We start from the raw sequence: 448 nt of genomic DNA, 5'->3' as shown, positions 1-448 counted from the left end.
AGATGGCATCACAACTTCCCTAGGTGCTTAAGTTGGTTGGGTTGTAAAACATGTGCACATGCGCAGAGTATCGTGCGTACTAGCAAAGTCTCCCGTCACGGTGGTTATGAATGAGTTCCATTCAGTGCAGAGATCGTTAGTGCGTGCAATGTGTACCAGTCGATGTGTCGTACCGGAATACAACCCCGCTTAGAGGCCCGTCGCTCGAAGAGGACAAGCAAGAGTGCGCAGAGTGCCGTACTGGCCTAGCAATGTCTCCAGACAGACGTAGGAACACCCGACGCAGTGCAGAGAGTAGATCCGCTAGCCATGTGCAATGCATCCGACGTTGTCTGCTTGTGCAGTCTATCGAGTGGCGCCAACGACGCTCCGGCGTCACAGAACAAATCTCGGTGGTCACGGGGACTTGCGCCTCGCGTGATCAAGAGTGTAGTTCGTGTTCAAGCAA

Source organism: Anopheles arabiensis (genome assembly GCF_016920715.1).
Source record: "Anopheles arabiensis isolate DONGOLA chromosome X unlocalized genomic scaffold, AaraD3 X_pericentromeric_contig0002, whole genome shotgun sequence".
Lineage (NCBI taxonomy): Eukaryota > Metazoa > Arthropoda > Insecta > Diptera > Culicidae > Anopheles > Anopheles arabiensis.
Note: the sequence above shows the minus strand (reverse complement) of the source record.